Source organism: Hyla sarda, chromosome 2 (genome assembly GCF_029499605.1).
Source record: "Hyla sarda isolate aHylSar1 chromosome 2, aHylSar1.hap1, whole genome shotgun sequence".
NCBI lineage: Eukaryota > Metazoa > Chordata > Amphibia > Anura > Hylidae > Hyla > Hyla sarda.
Window position 1 is genome coordinate 491,064,698 of NC_079190.1, and position 26,842 is coordinate 491,091,539.

General features: G+C 45.0%; 1 protein-coding gene across 1 annotated transcript in view; it reads left to right on the forward strand.

Moving 5' to 3' along the window:
* The first annotated feature begins 2,669 nt into the window (after positions 1-2,669).
* Positions 2,670-26,842, forward strand: part of DYRK1A (dual specificity tyrosine phosphorylation regulated kinase 1A) — a 118,939-nt gene continuing 94,766 nt past the window's right edge. The window contains exon 1 of the mRNA XM_056559633.1: positions 2,670-3,411. The gene's annotated coding sequence lies outside the window, so the exon portion shown is untranslated. The remainder of the gene's footprint in view (positions 3,412-26,842) is intronic.

The following is a 26,842-nucleotide window of genomic DNA, read 5'->3' on the forward strand; positions in this document are numbered from 1 at the left end:
CATTTCTAATTTTGTGCGCTTCCAGGGAGGAGTTTGTTAGCAGATGCACTGGTTAGTGCACTGAATTTATCACTTTTTGCGCAAATGTATTCCATTGACCAGCCGCCGTAGGAATATGTATGAGGTTTTCAAAATTTATTTTTTTTGCGCTATCCAGAGGCTTCCTGTTATTTGCACAAATTTATAAAGTGGTTTGTGTTACATAATAAATTTAGCACAGCAACTGGTAAAACCACACAGTTGCACACCAGGTTTTGCAACTGGCATGCTACTGAAAAAATGCGTGGGAAGAAGGGTAAAATTTACTATTGACGCACATAATTGCAAAATACGAAACCTGCTGCGCAAGTGTGTGGTTTTACCAGTTGATGCACAAAATTCATTATGCTCCACATGTCATATAATACATTTGCGCAACTGACAGGAAGCTGGATAGTGATAAAAAGGGGTAAAAAGCTCACGCCAGATGGTCGCTGGAGTAAATCCGCGCAAAATCTGCACAGATAAGTTCAGCACACCGACCAGCGCATCTGCTAACCACGCCCCCTGGAAGTGCACAACATGAAAATTCATGACACCAGTGCAGACGACATAAAAATAGCACAGAATCAGATGATAATTTTGATGGAAGTCAAAATAAACGAACGTAAAATAAACAAACATGCGCAATTATGCAGGTGTACGCCAGTTTCAAAATTGGGGTGCTCCATGCACAGGGGGGAAATCTATCAACTAGCACACCTGCAAAATTGCATGCGTAATGTGTGTTCTACTTTTGCGCTATTTTTAATTTAGCTGCACTGTCTTCCTTTTTCTTCTTGTGCACTTCCAGGGGGGGTAAGGGGGGGGGGGGTTAGCAGATGTGTGGTAGCGGGGTGTGATGAGGGCAGATGTTTTTACCCTAGATGGCATTAACGCCTTGTATTCATGACGCCAGGGCGTGGTTTAGCCTAAAACCAGCCAAAGGTATACCGCTGGATCCTGGGCTAGGCACGAGGGGCAATAAAGACTCTGACGCCAAGTTACGGACAACGGTAGCTTTACTGAGGGTAGACAGATGGTAAAGTCTATACAGATCAGCCAGGGCCCAAGGAGGTGACCAGTGACGCAGAGACCTTAAGGACTTGCTGGGACTTGTAGTAGGACCGGACAATTGAATGCAGACCACGCTGACTTGACAGATGACAGGGACTGACTTGACTCATAAAGCTGTGACTTTATCTTACTTGACTTGATGGCGGCTGCAGGACTGGACTTTGAGGTCTCCAACACTCTGGACACACACACTAGACAAGACTGCACTGGATCTCAGCAGAAGAGAGAGAAGCTCCACCCAGGGCTTATATGGGGGAGACTAGCAGGGAGCCCATAGGTTACTCTTGGGGTCACCTGGTCACTGGTACCTCCTGGGTAACAATCAAATGACATATCTTTTAAAGATACAACACATTTTATAATACAATACACTGCAGAACATATGTACAGGGGGAACCAGGTGCAAGGGGCCCTGGGGAAACTGAAGGAGGCTGCCTGACAGGACAGCAAGGGTACGGGGCAACATCTCCCGTACTGGGCCACCACAGCAGATGCGCTGTTTGGTACGCTGAATATACCACTTTTTTGCGCAAATGCATGCTGCCATTAGAAAATGTGCGTGCATTTCACCCTTTTTTGCACTATCCAGGGGCTTCCTTTCATTTGCGCAAATTTATGAAGCGACATGCGCCATGCGCCATGTAATAAACTTTGTGCGGCAACTGGAAAAACCTCACACTTGCCCAGCAGGTTTTCGCCTTGCGCATAAATCTTGTGTGGGTAGTGTTTTTTTTTATTTTGTACATTGACTTGCGCCAAGCGTTGTGCCATTTTTATGTTGTGTGTGCTGGCTTTGTCATCTTTCTCATGTACTTTATGCACAAATGTGCTTTGGTGAGCGGCAAGAGTAGGAATGTGTGTTAACTTTTCACCCTTAATTTTACTTTTTCACACTATCCAGTGGGCTTCCTGTCATTTGCGCAAATTAACAAGGTGATATGTGCCGCGTAATTTTGTGCAAAACTCTGCGCTAATGATGAATATCAATATATCAAGCTGTATTATTATAGGAATGGGAGCTGAGCTGTGATTAGTTGCTATGGGCAACAGAGTGAATCTCCCCATGTCAGTGTTTCTTAACCAGGGTGCCTCCAGCTGTTGCAAAACGACAGCAACAGCCGAAGTGTAGTTTTGCAACAGCTGGAGGCGCCCTGCTTTGGAAATACTGACATAGGGAGATTCACTCTGTTGCCCATAGCAACCAATCACTGCTCAGTTCCCATTCCGAATCCTCACCAACGCTCTCCTAAAAAATGAAAGCAGCGCCCTGATTGGTTGCTATGGGCAACACATGCACAGGAAGAGGAAAAAAAATCTTTATTTATAAAAAAAAAACATTAAAAACGGCTTCCTATTTACATAACTCTGTTTATTAGCTCGCGAGCTCACGCCCCGTCCGTTTTTTTTTTCCCTTTTCCATCCTCAATCCCCGCCCCCTTTTCTTTCACGTGACCCAGCCCCTCTCTCTCCTCCCCTTCTCTCTCTCTCGTCAGTTTGCCAACGTCATCGCGCATCCGGGGGACTTTGGTGCGCTGATTGACAGTCGCCATGGTAACACGCTCATCTGGCCGCCATTTTGTCCGTCGCTTTTTTTTTTTTTTTTTTTCTTCAAAACCCGGGTTCCGTTCCCGCCCGAATACATAACGTCATCGATATTAAAAGAAATAACAATAATAATATCTCTAAAATAAATTAAAAAAAATGACATATAGGTATTGAACCGGTTGTCGTGACTGGAATATGACGGTGTTACAGTGTAGGCGGGAGGGGGTGTAGATGGCGCGGGGAGTCTCCTCAGGATGGCGGTGGGGGCGGGCGGTGTTGTTGTTGTCACGGCTCCGGTGCTGCTGGTAGGTGTCGGTGTGTGAGGAGGCGGAGGTGGTTTCCCTGTCCTCCCTCCTCCTCCTGCTTTTCCCTCCTCCTCCTCTCTTGCTCCGCAGCTTTGGAAACGCGCGCCATTTTGTGCCTCCCCCTTCCCCCCTCCCTTCCTTCTCCCTCCATCCTGTATACGGCCGGGACCCGAGGAACAACCGCCGCCTCCTCCTCCTCCCCGCAGCAGCAGCAGCAGTGGTGTCAGCAGCAGTAGCGGCGGCAGTATCAGCGGCGGACAGTGCGGGATCTCCAGCCCCGGGATATGAGCGGCGGGGTGCGGGGAGAGCTGGGGATGCGGAGCGGGAGGGCTATGTGAGGAGACCGGGCAGCAGCAGCACCATCATCACCGCCGCCTCCTCCTCCTCTCAGGCCCCGGGCCCCCGCCGCCGCCGATGTGACTGGACGAGAGCTGCAGCGTCTGGCGGGCAGCACGGGAGGACACGGGTAAGAAGTTACCGGGATATCCACCCCCCATCTCCTCCGCTGACATCTCGTCTCTCTGTACATTTGTTTAAGGTGCCGCCAAGGCAACCACCGGCCTCCCCCTGAGAGGGGAGGGGGCGCTGTTCTCAGTCTTGGGGGGCTGCCCTGGGATGGGGCTTAGGTGTGGCTACTGAGCCCCCCATATTATCCGGCTGTGTCACCCACTACTGCCCGCAGGAATCCCTTGTCACCCACCGACTTCATCACTTATTTTTTTCATTTAATTCTTTTTTTTTTTTCTCTCCTATTTATTTATATTATTATTATTTTTTGTATTCTATCTTATCAATTTTATTTTGTATTTTAATATATTTATATATAATTTTTTTCTATTCAATTGTATTACGAAATTTATCCTTTTTTTTTAATTTCTATTTTTCCTTTTTATAATTCTTATTTGCTTTTAATTTTTTTTAAATATAATTCTATTCCTTTTTTTATGAAAACATTTTTTAGTTCTATTTTCTTCACTTTGTTTTTTAAATATTTTTTTTCCTTTTTACTTATATTTAAAATTCTCTTTGTAAAAAAAATAATTAATCTTCCCTATTTGTTATTTTTATTTTGATCTTATTTCTTTAGCTTTCTTGTAATTGCTACTTTTTATGTTCAGAAAAAAATAAGAAAATAGAGAAATTAAAACATTTAGATAATATATATATTTTATTTACACAATTTTTTTTACCTTTTTTGTATTTTCATTGTTTTTTGCTTTTCCTTCACTTTTATTTATTTTTTTCCTTAATTTGTTTTTATATTTTATCTGTCTTTTTTTTTTTTTTACCTTTTTTTTTAATTAAAATTTTTTTTCATTTGTTTGTTTTCCAGTTTATTTATATTTGTTTTTTTTTTTTTTTTAGTTTTATTTCCCCCTTTCTGTAGTTTATTTTACTTTTAATATTGTTAACTCTTTATGGTCTTGTATCTCTCTGCCCCCCCCCCCCCCCCCCCTCCCTGCTGTCATTCTCTCACATGTGTCGGGTGACATGTATGACAGGGGTTTGTTTATGTCATCTGTGATGGTTTGGTTATTCACGTGTGTGCTGGTTTTCATTCGTAGTCATGCTGGGAGTTGTTGTTGCAGCGAGTTGGCGGGCTTGGATTTAAAGGTCCCGAAAGTAATTCTGGGAGTTGTAGTAGTAAGCAGCACAGGATGCAGCTGAAGGTCCTGGAGTACAGTAATGATGGGCTGGGATGGGGGTCCCGTATGAGGTATTGTACCTATATACTGTATAAGATGAGGTGGGCACCATGCTGGGGGTCTCTTGTGAACCATGGTGTGTAGATGTAATTATCTAGGTGACGGAATGGGCACCCTGTGCCAGGGGTCTCATGTACACTGTTACCTCTGTATACAATGGTGTGGACACTGTGTGCCGGGGGTCCCTTGTGCATTATCTGTGTTCAATATAGGGCGATCTCTGTGTTGGGGCTCCCACGTGTACTATTCTGTGTACAGTATGAGGTGAGCACTGTGTGCCGGGGGGTTCCTCGTGCACTGGTATGTATGTACAGTATAGGGTGAGCACTGTTGGGTCCGTCGGCCACTTATTTATGTACAGTATTGGGTGAGCACTGTCGGTGGTCCCTCGTGCACTTAATTATGTACAGTATTGGGTGAGCACTGTGTCGGTGGTCCCTCATGCACTTATTTATGTACAGTATTGGGTGAGCACTGTCGGTGGTCCCTCGTGCACTTATTTATGTACAGTATTGGGTGAGCACTGTCGGTGGTCCCTCGTGCACTTAATTATGTACAGTATAGGGTGAGCACTGTGTCGGTGGTCCCTTGTGCACTTAATTATGTACAGTATTGGGTGAGCACTGTGTCGGTGGTCCCTCGTGCACTTATTTATGTACAGTATTGGGTGAGCACTGTGTTGGTGGTCCCTCGTGCACTTAATTATGTACAGTATAGGGTTGACACTGTCGGGTCACTCGTGCAGTATCTATGTACAGCATGGGGTCTGTACTGTGTTCTCAGGGTCCCACGTGCACCGTTATCTATATACGGTATGGTGTGGGCACTCTGTGCCGAGGGTTCTACATGCACTTTTATGTATGGAGTGACCACTGTTGGGGTTCCCTTATTTACTTATGTACAGTATGGAGTGGGCACTGTTGGGATCCCTCGTTCACTTTATGTACAGTATGGAGTGGGCACTGGGGGTCTCTTGTTTACTTAGGCACACTATGGAGTGGGCACTGTTGAGGGGTCCCTCGTTCACTTTATGTACAGTATGGAGTGGGCACTTTTGGGGGTCCCTCGTTCACTTATTTGTGTACAGTATGGAGTTGGCACTTTTGGGGGTCCCTCGTTCGCTTATTTATGTACAGTATGGAGTGGGCACTGAGTGCCAAGGGTTCCACGTGCACTGGCGTTATCTATGTACAGTTTGGGATTGGCACGTGCACTGTTTTCTATGTGGGGTCTCCCACGTGAGCTGTGGTAGTGTATGGTATCTAAATACAGTATGGCAATGTTCATTAGCCTATGCAGGTAGAACTCCTATCATGCCCTGATAGCCCATGATGGGGGTTGTAGTTTTTCTGTAGCGTCACAGCTGCGGTAGTCTGTTATCTATTTACGGTATGGCAGTGTTTGTCACCCGGTGGGCTGTTGCAAAACTACAACTTTCAACATGCCTTGACGACAAGCTTTCACCGTTAGGGGACGATGGGAGTTGTAGTATTACACTAGCTGGAGAGTCATAGGTTAGGAAACGCTGATCTATGGTGATTGTTCCCATGTGAGCTATGCTAGCGTATATTTATATACAGTATAAAGTCGGCACGTGTTGGGGGTCTCCAGCTATTGCAAAACTACAACTCCAAGCATGCCCTGACAGCCGTAGGCTGTCAGGGCATGCTTGGAGTTGTAGTTTTGCAGTAGCCGGAGAGCCACAGTTTTGGGAATGCTGCTTGTGCTTCAAGGTCTGATCTGAGCTTTGTGTGTGTGTGTGTGTGTATATAATATATATATATATATATATATATATATATATATATATATATATATATATATATATATATATATATATATTAATCTATATCACACACACACGAGTCGGCACGTTCTTGGGTCCCACGTGTGCTTTAGTAGTGTATGGAATCTGTATACCGTATGCAGTTAGCACCGAGCTGGGGGTTTTGCGTGCGCTGTTGTAGTGTATCTATGGCAATGTGCGCCAATCTGTGGGCTCTTGCCAATTACACCCTAGTAGCCAGAGGACCCCAGGATAGAGAAGACTGTCCTACGTTTTCTTGTAACTTCCAGTTCCATCTGCCGATAGCTGTCGGGGCGCGATGGGAGTTATAGTTTTGCAATAGCTGAAGAACCACTGGTCAATGAATACTGACGTATGGAGTAGGCACCGTATTGTGGGTCCCACGTGTGCTGTGGTAGTGTATTATATTGATATACAGTATAGACTGAGCACGTGCTGAGGCTCCTAGGTCAGCTGTAGTAGCCTATTGCATGTATATATATATATATATATATATATATATATATATATATATATATATATACAGTATGGAGTTGGATTCATGTTACATACTGTGTGGCACTATTCCCCAACCCAAAACTACAGCTCCCATCACACCCATGATGGCATTTGTAGTTTTTGTAGATCTGTAAACCCTATAGGTTCAGAAACACTGCTGTATGGAGTGGTCTTCATAATGGGAGTCTCGTATGAGCTCTGGTTGTGTATAGCATTTAGTACCGTATGGCAATGTTCCTCAGCCTATTCGCTGTGGCAGAAGCTTTGACTTATGTCATGTTCTTACAGCTGAAGGTTGTCAGTACTTGGTGGTGGTAGTTTTAGTTTTGTCTCTGGTTGGACAATACTGTTGCACGCAGTGGGTCCCATCTTATCCGTGCTTGTGTATCTGTATACAGGGTACTCACAATTTAATCATTTGTTATAAGGATGTCAGGGCATAAAGGGAGTTGTAGATTTGTTAGAGCTGGAGAAACACAGGTTTAGGGACACATGTATGGAGTGGTCACTGTGCTGGGGGTCTCACATGAGCTCTTGTAGTGTTTACATACAGTATAGATGAACATCTGTCTGGGGGTCTCACATGAACCCTGGTAGTGTGTGATGTTTATATACAGTATAGATGAACATCGGTCTGGGGGCTCACATGAGCTCTGGTAGTGTGTGTTGTTTATATACAGTATAGATGAACATCGGTCTGGGGGTCTCACATGAGCTCTGGTAGTGTGTGTTGTTTATACACAGTATAGATGAACATCGGTCTGGGGGTCTCACATGAACCCTGGTAGTGTGTGTTGTTTATACACAGTATAGATGAACATCGGTCTGGGGGTCTCACATGAACCCTGGTAGTGTGTTGTTTATATAAATCATAGATGAACATCGGTCTGGGGGTCTCACATGAGCTCTGGTAGTGTGTGTTGTTGATATACAGTATTGATGAACATCGGTCTGGGGGTCTCACATGAGCTCTGGTAGTGTGTGTTGTTTATACACAGTATAGATGAACATCGGTTTGGGGGTCTCACATGAGCTCTGGTAGGGTGTGTTGTTTATATACAGTATAGATGAACATCGGTCTGGGGGTCTCACATGAGCTCTGGTAGTGTGTGTTGTTTATATACATCATAGATGAACATCGGTCTGGGGGTCTCACATGAGCTCTGGTAGTGTGTGTTGTTTATATACATCATAGATGAACATCGGTCTGGGGGTCTCACATGAACCCTGGTAGTGTGTGATGTTTATATACAGTATAGATGAACATCGGTCTGGGGGTCTCACATGAGCTCTGGTAGTGTGTGTTGTTGATATACAGTATTGATGAACATCGGTCTGGGGGTCTCACATGAGCTCTGGTAGTGTGTGTTGTTTATACACAGTATAGATGAACATCGGTTTGGGGGTCTCACATGAGCTCTGGTAGGGTGTGTTGTTTATATACAGTATAGATGAACATCGGTCTGGGGGTCTCACATGAGCTCTGGTAGTGTGTGTTGTTTATATACATCATAGATGAACATCGGTCTGGGGGTCTCACATGAGCTCTGGTAGGGTGTGTTGTTTATACACAGTATAGATGAACATCGGTCTGGGGGTCTCGCATCAGTTCTGATGTATATTGTCTATGTTGAAACAGCTAGATGCACACTGGTTGGGAAACTCAACTCATATACTGTATGTAGTGGGCACCTGTCTGGGGATCTTACATGAGCTGTGTTATTGTATTGTCTATGTACAGTATGGGGTGCGCAACGGGCTGGGGGTCTCAAACAAGCTGTGGAAATCTAGATGCTGTATGGGTGGGCACTGGACCAGGGGTCTCAGATGGGCTCTCGTAGTCTATTGTCTACAAAGGGGTCCCTCAAATTACAATATTAATTGGTTCCAGGACGACCATTGTATGTTGAGACCACAACTCTTTGGAAACTGCTAATTGGTTCTGAAGCCCCAAAATGTCATCCAAAAATAGGAAAAAGTGAGGATTAAGCAAAAATAAACAGATAACTAATGCAGGTAAAGCAAATCCTTACATATAAAAGTAATAAAGATCTGCAGGGAGCTGTAATCACTGTCTATGCAGAGGACAGGAGCTTCTTCAGGGTTCTGTACAGTACACACAATGGGGGAGATTTATCATAACCTGTGCAAAGTAAAACTTGCCCAGTTGCCAAGGCAACCAATCAGCATGCTTCTTTCCTTTTTAGAAAGGCCTGTGAAAAATGAAAGAAGCGATCTGATTGGTTACTATGGGCAACTGGACAACTTTACCTCTGCACAGGCTTTGATAAATCTCCCCCAATGTCCCAAAAAAAGTAACATGGTATCCAGTCCTTACTTGGTATCCAAAGGAGCAGCTAACCCTGGCAAAGGTAAATAGTAGTACAGAACATGTAATACCTCCCTGTACTGTAGGGGGCGCTCCCAGACAGGAATTCAGTGCATACGCTTCAGTAAGGCTGGGTTCACACTACGTTTTCTCCCATACGGGAGCGCATACGGCAGGGGGGAGCTAAAACCTCGCGCTCCCGTATGCCTTCGTATGCGCTCCCGTATGTCATTCATTTCAATGAGCCGGCCGGAGTGAAACGTTCTGTCCGGTCGGCTCATTTTTGCGCCGTATGCGCTTTTACGACCGGACCTCAAAACGTGGTTGACCACAGTTTTAGGTCCGGTTGTAAAAGCGCATACGGCGCAAAAATGAGCCGACCGAACGTTTCACTCTGGCCGGCTCATTGAAATGAATGACATACGGGAGCGCATACGAAGGCATACGGGAGCGCAAGGTTTTAGCTCCCCCCTGCCGTATGCGCTCCCGTATGGGACAAAATGTAGTGCAAACCCAGCCTAATACAGGGGTTTTACCAGTGAAAATGCCAATTCTGATTGGTCAGTTCTTCCGGCCTTTGACATGTCTCACAGGTCTGGACTGTCTGTACATTGTATGGTGAGTCTAGTTTTAAGTGACAATTGTCCAGAAAAGACCATTGTATGTTGAAACTATTGTATGTTGGGGCCATTGTAAGTTGAGGGATCACTGTATATACAGTGTGTGGGCACCAGTCTAGTGATCCCACATGACCTCTGGTAGTGTATTGCAGTTGGCACTAGTCTGGGGATCCCACATGAGATCTAATGGTGTCTTGTCCTATATACAGTGTGCAGTGGGCACTAGTCTGTGGGGGTCTTACATGAGCACTAGTTTGCGACAGCCATAGGCTTTCTTGTTGGGAAACACTTATGTACAGTATGCAATGGGCACCAGTCTGGGAATCTCGTATGCGCTGGGGCATGTATTGTATTATGATTGTATTGTTGAAGGGGCAGCACAGTGGTATGAGATTCTGGGTGTTCCTTGCTGTAAGATGTGCTGGCGTTCCAGTTTCTTTTTAGTCAACTATAAATTGTATTCCAGGCTATATGTTTAGTATATTTTGGATGCAGAATCGTTCAGAAAAGGGGATTGATGGGTGAAGAAATGCAACATCTGCATAAATGACCTCCTCTTCACCTGCAAATTAGTGGGACATGTTCACATGAGACCAGCAATTTAATGTTCTATGTTTCTGATGTTTTATATACTTGTGCCTTAGAGGGATGTTCCAATCTCCCAAAGAGCTTGGATATGGCATTACTTTTTGATTGGAGGGGGTGTCCTAACTTTGGGATCGCCCACTTATTCTGGGAAAGAAGGGAGATGATTTGGTTCAGACCTATGGCCTCAGTGCCAGGCCACCTGCACAAATTACAGAACAGCTCTATTCAAGTGAATAGGGCCCGGCACAACATTAAATCAGCGTTGGCCCCCCTTTATTCTTATGATCATTCAGACCTCCAACAATAATAAAATGATAGGCCCAACCTAGCGATTCACCATCACAATGAGATGAGACTAGCTGTGAGTTATCCCAAGATTATAATTTATCTGGTGTCCAGCTGCTGGGCCCACCACTGACCACATGTACAGAAGGTACTTGTCCTGTGCTTCCTTTACTTGCTATGGACAGCCGAAGATAGGTGAGCCTTGTACTGGGCTATCTTCAGCAGTCATGTAGCAAGCAAATGGTGTGGTGGTTAAAGGGGTTCTCCGGTGCTTACACATCTTATCCACTATCCAAAGCATAGGGGATAAGATGCCTGATCGCGGGAATCCCGCTGCTGGGGACCCCCGGGATCTTGCACGCAGCACCCCGTTTGTAATCAGTCCCCGGAGCATGTTCGCTCCGGGTCTGATTACCGGTGACCATCGGGTTGGCGGCGTGTGACGTCACGCCTCCGCCCCGTGTGACGTCACGCTCCGCCCCTCAATGCAAGCCTACGGGAGGGGACGTGGCGTCACACGCCGCCCGCCCTGTGGTCGCCGGTAATCACACGCCGCCCGCCCTGTGGTCGCCGGTAAACAGTCCCGGAGCAAACACGCTCCGGGGACTGATTACAAACTGGGTGCAGCGGCGGGACTCCCGCGATCAGGCATCTTATCCCTTATCCTTTTGGATAGGGGATAAGATGTGCAAGCACCGGAGTACCACTTTAAGCATGCACATTGCTCATCTGTTCAATCGGAACACAAGGGACTTCAGTTTGGGTAGGGGTCCCAGTTGTCGGACCATCACCAGTTAGACACTATTGACCTATACCAGAGTTTCCAAACCAGGGTGCATCCAGCTGTTGCAAAACTAGAATTCCCAGCATACCCCGAAAGTCTTTGGCTGTCCAGGCATGCTGGGAGTTGTAGTTTTGCAACAGCTGGAGGCACCCTGGTTGGGAAACTGACTTCTACAAAAGAATGAGACATGATGAAATCCCACATGCCCAATCCTACTTTCCTGAACATCTGTCAGCTTAGCTCTGTGTATTCCAATAAGTGTGCCTCCAGCTGTTGCAAAACTACAACTCGGAGCATGCCAGGGCAGCCACAGTTGGGAGTATTGAAACATAAGGAACCTAAAGTTTTAAAATTATTATTTTTTTTCCCCATAAAGCCAGAGAAACCTTCTTGTGAACTGGAGTGAGAGTAGAACTGTATGGCCCACAGGCCAGGTTTACCCTTATCCATGTCTACAGAGAAGGAAAGTTTACAAGAGTTTTAAAAAGTTTTTGTAAGAAGTGTCAAAATGTAAAAGTTCCAGTATTATTCTCTCACTGTCTGGACAGGGCTTGAGTCTTGTAATGTGTTATCAGCTTGTATCTGTACGGGATAGGGCTGTATCCAGGGATCTGAAAAATAACTTTGAGCACCTCCCATTGTTTACTGGGTACCATCAGACACCAAAATTTTATTTTTTTTATTTTTTTAATAATATATCACACAGTACCTAATCCTGACCATTTACATCTAATTTTTCTGTCTAGCACCTTTATTTATTTACATATTTTTTTTATCACACTTTTAATTTAGCTCACTAGTCTGAATTCCTCTCTAAGGGAGGGGGCGTGGCCTCACTGTGCAGTTCTCCGCCCCCTCCCTCAGTATGCTGTCTGATCACATCTCCCCTAGCATTTGCAAAACTACAACTCCCAGCTTGTCCTCACTGACAGAAGCGGGACACAGGCTGACAGTGGGAGGATTTTTCCTCCAGGTGTGAGCCCTGCACTCACAGCTGTCAATCAAGGAAGTGTGTCCATGACATAGGTGATGACGCATGGACACAGCAGGACTAGTATGTGTTCAAGCAGGCAGGGGGGACAGTTGTTTGACTCTTTTTTTTTTTTTTTTTAGTATGAAATACTGAAAATGTTCTAATGAAAGCAATTGCCAAACCTATTGGTTATACATGCTTTACAACATATCAAAAGTTTTTGTATCTGACAGTGCCCATTTAAAGTTCTGTGAACACTTTTGCTGTGGAACTAGTGGCTCTAAAAATCTTCGGTGTGGATTATGATGTGGAACTTTCTGTTAACTACTTTTTTTTTTCTTTTTTTTTTCGCCAGCGCATTTTAAGAAGCAGTTGTTTACATATTCTTTATGGGGGAGATTTATCCAAAACATTCCAGAGGACAAGTTGCCCATTTGCCCATAGCAACCAATCAGAACACTGCTTTCATTTTTAACAAGGCCTCTGCAAAATGAAAGAAGCGATCTGACCGGTTGCTATGGGCAACGTTCCTTTGCAAAGGTTTTGATAAATCTCCCACTATAGCAGTGATCTCAAACTGTGGCCCTCCAGATGTTGCAAAACTTCAACTCCCAGCATGCCCGGACAGCCAACGGCTGTCCGGGCATGCTGGGAGTTGAATTTTTGCAACATCTGGAGGGCCACAGTTTGAGATCACTGCCCTATATGCTATACATGGCTCACTGGGTCTTGGCCAGGTGGTAGGAAACCTAGTAGTCAATGCACCCACAGACAACTTTTTATTTTATTTATTTTTTATTTTTATTTTTTCATTAAAGGAGTAGTCCAGTGGTGAGCAACTTATCCCCTATCCTAAGGATAGGGGATAAGTTGCAGATCGCGGGGGTCCGACCGCTGGGGCCCCCTGCGATCTCCTGTACGGAGCCCCGACAGCCCGCAGGAAGGGGACGTGTCGACCTCCGCACAAAGCGGTGGCCAACACGCCCCCTCAATACAACTCTATGGCAGAGCCGAAGCGCTGCCTTCGGCAATCTCCGGCTCTGCCATAGAGATGTATTGAGGGGGCGTGTCAGCCGCCGCTTCGTGCGGGTGTCGACACCCGCTATCTGGGCCGAGAGCTGGGGCCTGCTGCGATCTCTCTGTACGGGGCCCCGGACCCCCCGCAATCTCAAACTTATCTCCTATCCTAAGTTTTTCACCACTGGACTACCCCTTTAATGACTGACGGGTCAATTTGGGCCTTTGTCAGTCTGGTTTGTGTCAGTATACCTTTTTAAATAAAGTTTATACAGTATTATACACCTTCTGTGCTACTCGATACTTTCATCCAGTAATACAGTGCGGTATATGTTTTTTTACCACTTGTGTACCTATAAAATTTGCCTATATGGAAGGCATTTGTCAAGGAATCCTTTCAACTAGAGATGAGCGAACTTACAGTAAATTCGATTCGTCACGAACTTCTCGGCTCGGCAGTTGATGACTTTTCCTGCATAAATTAGTTCAGCTTTCCGGTGCTCCGGTGGGCTGTAAAAGGTGGATACAGTCCTAGGAGACTCTTTCCTAGGACTATATCCACCTTTTCCAGCCCACCGGAGTACCGGAAAGCTGAACTAATTTATGCAGGAAAAGTCAGCAACCGCCGAGCCGAGAAGTTCGTGACTAATCGAATTTACTGTAAGTTCGCTCATCTCTACTTTCAACCTATATCTCTGATGGCGAATAGACCCTTGTGTTGTCCAGCTTATGTATGTGTATAAATCTTGATTTACCTGGTGTCTTTGAGGCTGGTCCCTGGTATATTGTTTGTGCTGCAAACCTAAACCTTTAAAGGGGTTATCCAGGAAAAAACTTTTTTTTTTATATATCAACTGGCTCCAGAAAGTTAAACAGATTTGTAAATTACTTCTATAAAAAAAAAAAAAACTTTATCCTTTCAGTACTTATGAGCTGCTGAAGTTGAGATACTCTTTTCTATCCAAGTGCTCTCTGATGACACCTGTCTTGGGAACTGTCCAGTGTAGAAGCAAATCCCCATAGCAAACCTCTTCTACTCTGTGCAGTTCCCGAGACAAGCAGAGATGTCAGCAGATGCCAGATAGAAAAGAAAAACTCAACTTCAGCAGCTGATAATTATTGGAAGGATTAAGATTTTTTAATAGAAGTAATTTACAAATCCAGGTGATATATTTTTTTTTTTTTACTGGAATACCCCTTTAATAAAGTATTGGATACAGCATGAGGTGGGTGAGTTATTGCGGATGTTACATCTTGGTTGTTACTTTGTTACCTAGAGTTGAACTTTTGCAGAAAGTTTCATTCGCAAGTAGAGAGATATTGGGCACCTTTTTTAAAGTTCATTTGTAGATAAAGCATCACCCCTCCTCTAATCCATTGTGAACGTTTCTTTAAGGGGCATTTCCAGTATCTGGGCATAATATTGCATTTGATAGTTCCTTTTATATCAGTGGTCTCCAAACTGTGGACCTTCAGCTGTTGCAAAATCCCCATATTATAGCTCTCCAGCTATTTTGGGGGAACTAAAACGCTCAAGAGGTCTTGACACTTGATTTGTAGTCACCTAAAGGCTATGAACTATTTAAAGAAACTTTTGCTTCAGGTCTTATTGAAAAATGTTGTGTTGGGTCTACAGCTTCTATGCAGACCTATGTGTTTCCATGGTAACACAGCAAACCTACCCGTTATAGGCTGATCCTGCAGTCTGTTCACAATTTGGTGTCTTCCAATAGGGCTGGGTTCACATCACGTTTTTACCGATACGGGACCGCATATGGCTGGGGGGGAACTAAAACCTTGTGGTCCCGTATCCCTGCCGTATATAATTCATTTCAATGAGCCGACCGGAGTCAACGCTGACTGCAGTCGGCTCATTTTTGCCCCGTATGTGGTTTTCCCACCGCACCGAAAACCGTAGTTGACCACGGTTTGAGGTCCGGTAGAAAACCGCATAGGGGGTAAAAATTAGCCGACTGCAGTCAGCGTTTCACTCCGGTCGGCTCATTGAAATGAATTACATACGGCAGGGATAAGGGACCACAAGGTTTTAGCTCCCCCCCCCCCCCCCCCCAAGCCGTATGCGGTCCCGTATTGGTAAAAACGTGATGTGAACCCAGCCGAAGAGGGGTACAGAGAAGAAAGTATGACTGCAGGCATATAGTACACAGGGCTTTATCCTGTTACCATAGAGACCCCCCAAGGTATGCATCAGAGCTGCATTAATACAACGGCGGGTCGTTTTGTCATCAAGATTACCTGCAAAGTTATTTCATTTGTTGTGTTTTAGTTGAATAGGGACAAAAATGGTTGCAAAGATGGATAAAAACTTATAAAGGGGTATTCCAGGAAAAACCTTCAATTATTATTATTATTTTTTTTTTTTATCAACTGGCTCCAGAAAGTTAAACAGATTTGTAAATTACTTCTATTAAAAAAAAAATTAATTCTTCCAATGCTTATCAGCTGCTGAAGTTGAGTTGTTCTTTTCTGTCTAAGTGCTCTCTGATGACACCTGTCTCGTGAGCTTCCAGAGTAGGAACAAATCCCCATAGCAAACCTCTTATGCTCCAGACAGTTCCTGAGACTGACAGGTGTCAGCAGAGAGCACTGTTGATAGACAACTCAACTTTAGCAGATGATAACTATTGGAAGGATTAAGATTTTTTAATAGAAGTAATTTACAAATCTGTTCACATTTCTGGAGCCAGTTGATCCAAAAAAAAAAAAAGAAAAAAAATTTTCTTCCTTGGATACCCCTTAAATTCTATGGCATATTGGGGAAAATAAAGTCTGACACAGCAAAACTGACTTGCTTTCCCATATGAACCAATCACAGTGCATGCTTTTTACCAGCGCTTGTTAGGATATAAAACTTGAGCTCTGATTGGCTACTAATGCACATAAGTCAGTTTTAATGTTTTTTTTTTTTGTTTCTTCCCATTTGTTTAGATAGGGGTCAGGGTCTATTGCCATTGTCTCCAAACTGTGCACCTCCAGATGTTGCAAAAGTACAACTGCCAGCATGCCTGGACAGCCTTTTTAGTTTTGTAACAGCTGGAGGCACATTTGTACAGGGTGTTTTAACACAGTCTGCTTTCTTTTTAGATTTGCTAGTAGGAAACCTAGTTTTACGTCAAGACTTGTGAGATGCTGCTGGGAGCTCCTAGCATTGCTCCTACTAGAGAGACACAATAAAATCCACTGTTGGTCTATAATCCCAGTCATTAGGTGGCCATTGGGGTCTGCCATTGCTCTGAGAAGTGCTGGGTCACTTAGGCAGGGAGCAATATAATTTGACATAAGGCGGGGAGGACATTACTACAGTGATCCTTCAACTTACAATGGCCTCAACATACAATAGTTTCAACATACAATGGTCTTTTCTGGACCATAGTAACTTGAAACCATACACAACATACAATGCTTTGGAATCTGCAAAACATGTCAATGGCTGGAAGAACCGACCAATCAGAATGGATATTTCACTGGTAAAACACCTGTGCATACACTGACTGGTGTCTGGTAGCGCCCCCTACAGTACAGGGAGGTATTACATGTTCTGTACTCTTTACCTGTACCATGGTTACCTGCTCCTTTGGACACCAGGTGAGGGCGGCTCCATTTTCCTTTTTTTAGGACATTACGTGTTCTGTACAGGACCCTGAAGAAGCGTCTGTCCTCTACATAGACCAGTGTTTCCCAAAGAGGTTGCCTCCAGCTGTTGCAAAACTACAACTCCCAGCATGCCCGGACAGCCTTTGGCTGTCCGGGCATGCTGGGAGTTGTAGTTTTGCAACAGCTGGAGGCACCCTGGTTGAAAAACACTGAAATAGACAGTGATTACAGCTCCCAGCAGATCTTTATTACTTTTATATGTAAGAACTTGCTTTATCTGTATTACTTATCTACTTATTTTTCTTTAATTCTCACTTTTTCCTATTTTTGGATGACATTTTGGTGGCTTCAGAACCAATTACCAGGTTTCCATAGAGTTCTGGTCTCAACATACGATGGTTTCAACATACAATGGTCGTCCTGGAACCAATTAATATTGTAACTTGAGGGACCACTGTACTGTAAACCTCTTACATGCAGTGTTGTAAATGCTGCATAAGTCATTATGTTTTATCATTGAACTCAGACTTTGCTCTTGTTTCCATCAATTGCTGTAAAATTTGTGTAGATTTCCCATGTTTTGTTGTAGGTCTTTTAGGGGGGTAATGCACATAAGATGTACATTTACACACTTTTTGCAACTATAAAAGAATAAAGATTCGGACATGCTTGTTCGGTTTTTTTTTTTCCTGTTGAAAAGACATGTATGCTCGACACAGCCAGGCATGCATATGGTATAGGGAAGTCAGGAGATCTGAGCACATGGGTGTAAAACCCTACATGCCATGAATATGCATTGTAAGAGAATTGGGGAGAGCAAGAATTTAGTGATCTAGCTTTATATGGTCCACTTCCAGGTGAAGTATCTTATCCTGTTGTAGGTAATATGTAGTCATCATCAAGTAATGTATCCTTCTGCTGCAACTAAGCAGAGATCAGTCTCTCCTCTGGAGCCCAGAAAATATATTCGCATTAGCATTGCCCCCCTACTATTCTCCTGGTGGAGTCACTGGGGGAGATTTATCAAAACCTGTGGAGAGGAAGAGCTGACCATTTGCCCATAGCAACCAATCAAATTGCTTATTTCATTTTTCCCAAGCTTCAATGAAAGAAGCAATCTGATTGGTTGCTATAGGCAACTGCCCCAATCTTTCTCTACACAGGTTTAATAAATCTCCTACATTACTTATCCTGTATTATACTCCAGAGCTGTACTCACTATTCTGCTGGTGGGGTCACTGTGTACATACATTACATTACTTATCCTGTACTGATCCTGAGTTATATCCTGTATTATACTCCAGAGCCGTACTCACTATTCTGCTGGTGAGGTCACTGTGTACATACATTACTTATCCTGTACTGATCCTGAGTTATATCCTGTATTATACTCCAGAGCTGTACTCACTATTCTGCTGGTGAGGTCACTGTTCACATACATCACATTACTTATCCTGTACTGATCCTGAGTTATATCCTGTATTATACTCCAGAGCTGTACTCACTATTCTGCTGGTGGGGTCACTGAGTACATACATTACATTACTTATCCTGTACTGATCCCGACTTATATCCTGTATTATACTCCAGAGCTGTACTCACTATTCTGCTGGTGAGGTCACTGTGTACATATATTACTTATCCTTTACTGATCCTGAGTTATATCCTGTATTATACTCCAGAGCTGTACTCACTATTCTGCTGGTGAGGTCACTGTGTACATACATTACTTATCCTTTACTGATCCTGAGTTATATCCTGTATTATACTCCAGAGCTGTACTCACTATTCTGCTGGTGAGGTCACTGTGTACATACATTACTTATCCTTTACTGATCCTGAGTTATATCCTGTATTATACTCCAGAGCTGTACTCACTGGGGGACATTTATCAATGTTGGTGTAAGGTAGTAAGGATTTTTCCTGTTTGCTTGGTGTATTGTTTGCACAGTTGCTCAAAATTTACCAAAAAGATGCAAAGCTCTTGCTAAATTTTGTGCAAGTATAGAAACCAGTGAACTGCGGAGATTGGTTTAAACTTTGTGCTCCGGCAGCTGACACTTTTGTACGTGTCCTATTAGGTGGTGTAGGTTTGTGCAAATAATAAATACAGCTCCTACATAAAGTGGGGTACAGTGCACCAAACAGACAACTTTGAGAGATGTTCTACCGAATATTGCGCAGAATTTGCAGGGACATTTAGAACATTGAAGTGGTTTAAAGACAATGATAAATGTCCCCCACTATTCTGATGGTGGGGTCACTATGTACATTACTTATCCTGTACTGATCCTATGTTATATCCTCTATTATCTATATACTTTATTTTCTCTTAAGAGCTTAAAGCGTACCTGTCGGATCCAACAACAAAACATTTTTTTAAAATATATCACTCCGTACCTAATCCTGACCATGTACATGTCATTCTTGTGTCTAGCACCCGTTGTTTTTTTGTTTTTTTGTTACACTTTTAATTTAGCTCACTAGTCTGAATTCCTCTCAAAGGGAGGGGGCGTGGCCTCACTGTGCAGGTCTCCGCCCCCTCCCTCAGTATACTATCTGCTCACATCTCCCCTGGCATTAGCAAAACTACAACTCCCAGCTTGTCCTCACTGACAGTAGCGGGACACAAGCTGACAGTGGGAGGATTATTCTTCCAGGTGTGAGCCCTGCACTCAAAGCTGTCAATCAAGGAAGTGTGTGTCCATGACATAGGTGATGACGCATGGACACAGCAGGACTAGTATGTGTCCAAGCAGGCAGGGGGGCAGTTGTTTGACTGGCTTTTTCAGTATGAAATACTGAATTTTCTAATGAAAGCAATTGCAAAACCTATTGGTTATACATGCTTTATAACGTATCAAAGGTTTTTGTATCTGACAGTGACCATTTAAGGTAAATGGTCTATCACCTATGTACATTACAGTGCAAATGTCACACAGTGTACAAGGATGTGGTCTGTCACAGATAACATCTAAAAAAAAACATTATAGTATTTAAAGGTAGTTTTGTTGCCAGTTAGAAAGTATCATTACTATGAGTGAACTTTGTCTACTCTAGAAACCATGTATTAACTACAAAGGGTAAACACTAGGGGGAGGGGAATAATGGTACTCTCTCTTTATATCAGTGCTTTATCATTTCAGTAACAAATTCTACCTTCCAAGGGAATCCATTCTACCTGGTTACTTGTCTATTCTTTTATACCAATGTTTTATTCTTGCTTATCTCTGGGCCCTCTGCTTATATCGTTGCTAAAGAGGCTGCACTTTCTGGACAATCCCTACTCTTCAGAAGTGTGATATTGCTATGGATCCCAGTGATCAGCTGTATTCTGTGAGGAAATACCTGGCATTAAAGGGTTTAGTTCCGAACGCTGTGTGAGGGCTTCCATGTTCACGCCCGCCCCCTTGTGACGTCACGTCCCACCCCCTCGATGCAAGTCTATGGGAGGGGGTGTGATAGCCATCGTGCCCCTTTACTATAGACTTTCATTGAGGGGGCAGGCCGTGACGTCACAAGGGGGCGAGCGTGAACACAGCGTTCGGAGCTCAATGTTCCGGATGCTGTGGAGCAGAGACACCCTGTGCTAAACTACAATTCCTAGCATGACCGGACAGCCAAAGACTTTCCGGGCATGCTAGGAATTGTAGTTTAGCAACAGCTGGAGGCACCCTGTATGGGAAGCACTGCTTCACAGGGTATATAAAATGGAATAACACTTGGTGTGTGTGTGTGTATGTATATATATATATATATATATATATATATATATATATATATATATATTTATTTATTTTTTCTATCTTACTATACCTATACTTACTATACGTGTGGTGCGATCATTCCCTATGACTGTGGGCTCCTTGGGTCAGCGCTGGATCACCCACATGGCCGCAGTGTTGGTAAACACTGACCAAGCTCACTGTGAGTTCAGCACTATGGGCTGCATTGTAAAAGCTGATACCCCGGCTGAACCAACTTTGTCAGCAAATGCAGCCTGTTTTATAGCTGCCTGTGTACTCGCTGATAGATGCAGGTGGACTACACTATATAAAGCCTTTTATTGTAGGGGGGGGGGGGGATCGCCCCTGGGGTCCTAGTTGGAAGTTTTTAGCAATTTATATTTTTGTGTGGATTCATGTGATTGCTAAAAAGATATGGAGGCAATTGGGTCTGGGCTTGACAAATTTATGAATCTAGGAGCAAGCATGTAACATGTCACTACGTTATGTGACAGAAGTCATTCATGTCCCATCATCTTCCCCTGTGGCTGTTATCACTATCCCCTCATCTCACCTATGTTAGTGGTTTACTGTCCTCACCCCCCCCCCCCCCGTGTGTCAGTTATTAATATCCCCTCATCTCACCCATGTTAGTGGTTTGCTGTCCTCTCATCTCCCCATGTGTGTCACTTATTACTGTCCCCTGCTCACCACAGTGTGTCAGTTATTACTGTCCCCTCATCTCCCTGTGTCAATTACTGTCCCCTGCTCCCCAGTGTGTGTCAGCTATTAATGACCCCCCCCCCCCCCCCCCGTGTATGTCAGTCATAAGTGTCACTAGCACTGTTATACTTGTCTCCCCCTCCGTTCCCACACTGATCCCCTGTTCTGCCTCCGTTGGTCAGCATCTGATGTGTTCGGGCAGCGCTCCGGTGTACAGTGCCTGATGCCTTCGGTCAGTGCTCCAGTGTACAGTGCCTGATGTCTACGTGCAGCGCTCCAGTGTACAGTGCCTGATGCCTTCGGGCAGCGCTCCGGTGTACAGTGCCTGATGCCTTCGGGCAGCGCTCCGGTGTACAGTGCCTGATGCCTTCGGTCAGTGCTCCGGTGTACAGTGCCTGATGCCTTCGGTCAGTGCTCCGGTGTACAGTGCCTGATGCCTTCGGTCAGTGCTCCGGTGTACAGTGTCTGATGCCTTTGGGCAGTGCTCCGGTGTACAGTGCCTGATGCCTTCGGGCAGTGCTCCGGTGTACAGTGCCTGATGCCTTCGGGCAGTGCTCCGGTGTACAGTACCTGATGCCTTTGGGCAGTGCTCCGGTGTACAGTGCCTGATGCCTTTGGGCAGTGCTCCGGTGTACAGTGCCTGATGCCTTTGGGCAGTGCTCCGGTGTACAGTGCCTGATGCCTTTGGGCAGTGCTCCGGTGTACAGTGCCTGATGCCTTTGGGCAGTGCTCCGGTGTACAGTGCCTGATGCCTTTGGGCAGTGCTCCGGTGTACAGTGCCTGATGCTCTCGGTCAGTGCTCCGGTGTACAGTGCCTGATGCCTTTGGGCAGTGCTCCGGTGTACAGTGCCTGATGCCTTTGGGCAGTGCTCCGGTGTACAGTGCCTGATGCTCTCGGTCAGTGCTCCGGTGTACAGTGCCTGATGCCTTCGGGCAGTGCTCCGGTGTACAGTGCCTGATGCCTTCGGGCAGTGCTCCGGTGTACAGTGCCTGATGCCTTTGGGCAGTGCTCCGGTGTACAGTGCCTGATGCCTTTGGGCAGTGCTCCGGTGTACAGTGCCTGATGCCTTTGGGCAGTGCTCCGGTGTACAGTGCCTGATGCCTTTGGGCAGTGCTCCGGTGTACAGTGCCTGATGCCTTTGGGCAGTGCTCCGGTGTACAGTGCCTGGTGCCTTCGGTCAGTGCTCCGGTGTACAGTGCCTGATGCCTTCGGGCAGTGCTCCGGTGTACAGTGCCTGATGCCTTTGGGCAGTTCTCCAGTGTACAGTACCTGATGCCTTCGGTCCGCGCTTCGGTGTACAGTGCCTGATGCCTTCGGGCAGTGCTCCGGTGTACAGTGCCTGATGCCTTCGGGCAGTGCTCCGGTGTACAGTGCCTGATGCCTTCGGGCAGTGCTCCGGTGTACAGTGCCTGATGCCTTTGGGCAGTGCTCCGGTGTACAGTGCCTGATGCCTTTGGGCAGTTCTCCAGTGTACAGTACCTGATGCCTTCGGTCCGCGCTTCGGTGTACAGTGCCTGATGTCTTCGGTCTGCGCTTCGGTGTCACGTGACCAGCAGCATTCTTGCCGAGGCCACTGACAGAAGGCACCCTGGTTGGGAAACAATTGCTTGTTTTAAAGACTACATTGCTAACTAAAGGATATTTGTTGGCAATCCACATTGCTGTGCGTCAGCCATATCTTCATCCTCTCAAATACTACATTATAGCCTGTATCATTATTGTCTTCATCGTATAGATTTGTTGCACCTTTTATAAAGCCTTTGTTTTCTTGTAGGAACTCTGTGCCTTGTCTGTCTGGGTTCTTTGAAGAAATTGGCTTGATGAATAGTGGTATTGACAAACCTTGTGTGTACCTTCTTATACGTTCAGATCTAAAGCCGCTTTTACCAAGAAGCAACATGATGCAAATGATAGGGTTGTACAGACTCGTGTACACACACACACACAGATGTGTATACATAAAGATAGATGGGTGTGTGTATAGATATAGATTTATTTATTTTGGGTGTCTGCAGTATTGAGCTTTACTTTTCTATTATTCTGTTTTACAAACTGAACTCACTTGCTTTTTATCTGTCGTTTTGTAGGACCTATTGATGGTCTATCCTTACCAGATTGTAGGTGGGGAGACTTTCAGCACCCCATACTGATGAGCTGTTTAAGGGGTCTTATGCTCTTGAGCTTAGCGACCACCTCATTGTTTATATGGTTTAAAGGGGTACTCCACTGTTGAAAAACATATGCACAGTATTGGGGATAAATGTCTGATCGCAGTGGGGTCTGACCTTTGGGATTCCTGCACAATCTCTAAAACGGGAGTGTGGGCTCTGCATGCGCTTCATGCGCTCTGTATGTTCAATATGGTGCACGTGCCAGTCCTGCGCTCCATGCTGCGGGAAGCTAATAGGCGTTCTGGAGATTGCAGGGGGATCCCAGTGGTCGGACCCACACATTCATACACTTATCCTTTATCCTATCTTGGAAAATCCCCTTTATTATTGAATGCAAAGATTTCCCAACATATGTAAGTTTTGGGGGGGGGGGGGGGGGGTGTGACTGTCACCACTGCCTATAGTGGTTAACCATACAGACTCTTCGGTCTATTGAAGGCAAGTAGTTAAATTTTGTATTGACCAGGTCTCTGGCGTTGTGTGTGGTTTATATGTTTATTTTCAATCACAATGTTAGGTTATATTTTGCTGAAAATGGTTTCTGCAGGTGCAGGACAAAGCTCCCCCAGTTTCTGTACTGGTGCAGCCATGTACATAGTGGTAATCTTTGTGTGTACCAGTGGCATCCTGATCTTATGTTGCCATGGAAACATACACCGCTTTCCCATCAGTTCCGCTGTCGCCTCAGTACATGTGAGCAATTTGCAGCAAGGGGGAAAAGTTCCCTTGTTTGGAATGGAGGGGAAAGGATTCTTCAGGGTGCACCCCCTTTTTTAGAGAGCCTCTAATACATTTGTATTTTTGGTTCTGCGTGATTTACATTGTGATCTTCTCCATATACCGGTGGTCTCCAAACTGTGTACCTCCAGATGTAGCAAAACAGCAACTCCCGGCATGCCTGTGTATAGCTCATCTGGAGGTACACAGTTTGGAGATAATGGTCATATACTTTTGAGTATATTACAAGATGATTTGAATTTAATGTGTAATGCCAGATTTACACCAACATAACAGCTGCATTTTTGCGTTCACCTTTCAGCTGCAAGTCCTACCTCGACCTCACGTCTGGAGGGCCAAACTGACTGTGTTAGGGCCCATGCACACTATTGACTTGTAGCAGAATCCTAATGACATCAGTGGGTTTCTGCTCCAGTGCACACTACAGTGACCCCCTCGACCTACGATGGCCCCGACATACGATAATTTCAACATGCGATGGCCTCTCAGAAGGCAGCATCAACATACAATGCTTTTTAATGTCAGGGCCATCGCATAAACGGCTATCCGGCAGCGCAGACTGCTTCAGCTGCCACCGGATAGCCGTTTACGGTGCCCCGTGAGGTCTCTTACCTGTCCTCGGGGCTCCGGCGCATCCTCTTCGGGATCCCCTGGATCGTCGGCGCTCTCCATCGTCGGCATCACGTTGCTGCGCACGTCGTCCCGTCATCCAATAGGAGCGGCGTGCGTAGCGACGCCATGGCGGTGACGGAGAGCGAGGATGCCAGGGAAGCAGAGGCCTTGCCGGAGCGTCGGGGACGCGGCGACAGCGATGGACGGCGACATCCCGGGCAGCGGTGACGGTCCGGAGCGGCGGGAACACATGAGTACAACTTCCTCTAACAGCAGGCTACAACCTGCGGACCTCCAGATGTTGCAAAACTACAACACCCAGCATGCCCGGACAGCCAACGGCTGTCCGGGCATGCTGGGTATTGTAGTTTTGCAACATCTGGAGGTCCGCAGGTTGTAGACCGCTGTCCTATACTTTACATTGCACGGATCCCTCAACATGCGATGGTTTTAACAAACGATGGTCCATTTGGAACGGATTACCATCGTATGTTGAGGGACCACTGTACTGCAGGTTTTGTAGCAGAACTTGCAGGGTAAGTAAGGATTCTGCCAAAAAAATAAACATTTCTATTCTTTTGGTGGAATTCTGTCTGGAAAATCCCAATGTCGCTGTATATTGCAGGGGTTAATTCTGCTGCAAATTCAGTGCGACATTTACCCGGATTCCAGGCGGCGCTAACAGAATTTCTGTAGTGTGCATGGGCCCTTATAAAATCGTCATGGGGTTGTAAGTCTGGGTCATCAGATCCATGGTCAGTCAAGCACATGTGGTTGTAATACGAAAGGGGGTGTGGCTTGGCGGCATTGTAAATTGTGTTTAATTTATTAATGATGTGTTCCAATTTAATAATTTGTCTGTGTTGTATGACATCGAGCTGTAAATTGTCAGTCATGGGGTATTTAAGAAAAAGTGATGCTACTAGTACGTTGCACCAAGTTTTTTATCACGTTTCTCCCCAGACAGGTCATCTTAAAAATAATAAATGTCCGTGTCTGGAACTGTCCAGAGCAGGAGAGGTTTGTTATGGAGATTTGCTTGTTTTCTGGAAAGATCCCAACTAGAGATGAGCGAACTTACAGTAAATTCGATTCGTCACGAACTTCTCGGCTCGGCAGTTGATGACTTATCCTGCATAAATTAGTTCGGCTTTCAGGTGCTCCGGGCGGCTAGAAAAGGTGGACACAGTCCTAGGAAAGAGTCTCCTAGGACTGTATCCACCTTTTCCAGCCCACAGGAGCACCTGAAAGCTGAATGAATTTACGCAGGAAAAGACATCAACTGCCGAGCTGAGAAGTTTGCGACGAATCAAATTTACTGTAAATTCGCTCATCTCTAATCCCAACACAAACAGGTGTCAGCAGAAAGCACTGTGGTCAGACTGGAAAGAACTACACAACTTACTGTGGAGCATACAGCAGCTGATGAGTACTGGAAGGATTAAGATTTTTATATAGAAGTCATTTACAAATCTGTAACTTTTTGGCACCAGTTGATTAGGTGGAAAGTAATTCTTTTTTTTTAAAGTTTCAGTATTATAAAAGTAAAACTGAAGTCTAAATCTCATTGTATTCACTGTCGAAGAATGTGTCCTCAGAAAATGACTTATTGTTGAAATTAAGTTTCTATGCTAAACATTTTATAGAATATTTGCTGATTTTCTTTTTCTCCATCTTACTATGTATTTTTAAAATTAATCCTGGA